Genomic DNA, 912 nt, shown 5'->3' with positions numbered 1-912 from the left:
CTCCTCTGTAAAATATGGATGCATGAAGCCATGCATCCTGTACCTAGAATACAGCAGGGATTTAGTAAAGGGTAACATTTGTATTTGTTATCATTACATAGACCAATAGGATACGTAATACATGATCTTTACCTTCAGAAATTTGTCAAGTATCATTATGTGAAAAGCGTAAGATGTGTTCGTTGCCCTTGAAAACTTTACAGCCTGCTTGGTAAGATGATACATAGCATTAAAGAAATCAACAATCAAATAGGGCCAAGAACTAAGTGACTTGGATTCCCAGGCTGAAGAGAGAAAGGACTTGAATTAAAAAAATGGATACGTCCAAGCCCATGACCTCATCTTCTTGGCACAAGTCTCTGTGTGCCCACATCGTGAAGACTGTCCCCACATTGAGAGACTGAAAGAATCAGTAATCTACTGAGTGCAGCACAGCATGTTCATCTAACGGGGGGAGGTGAGCGCCAAGGGCAAACGGCCACGGATAGTGCTCCCTAAAGGACAAACAAGAAGATGATAGGCTCCCAGCAGAGACGGTCTCCTATGTCTCCACACTCTCATACTACTTGCGACGTGCTTGAGACCAACAACAGCAACTATTTCAATGCACGGAATGATACTAGCCGAGGGGAGGCAACATGGAAGGGAGGAGGGCGGATATGCACCAGCCATTGTCCACGGGGACGGTGCTTTAGGCAGAGGTCCCATAAACGTCACAGACTTGGTGTCCATTGACTGACTCTCCAGAAATGGTGAAAGTGTTAAAATGGCAACATGGCAGAGGAGGAAAGACGCACGCAGAATATTAAGAGAAGTTAGTCCATAAACCACGAGGGGCTACCTGATGGGCATGACCCATTGGCGGGGTCACTCGAGGATGAGTTTGGAGACCCTCACGCCGTAGNACTTGTG

Source organism: Crocuta crocuta, unplaced genomic scaffold (assembly GCF_008692635.1).
Source record: "Crocuta crocuta isolate KB4526 unplaced genomic scaffold, BGI_CrCroc_1.0 scaffold385, whole genome shotgun sequence".
NCBI classification, from domain to species: domain Eukaryota; kingdom Metazoa; phylum Chordata; class Mammalia; order Carnivora; family Hyaenidae; genus Crocuta; species Crocuta crocuta.
The sequence above is the reverse complement of the archived record's forward strand: the minus strand, read 5'-3'. Positions refer to the sequence as shown.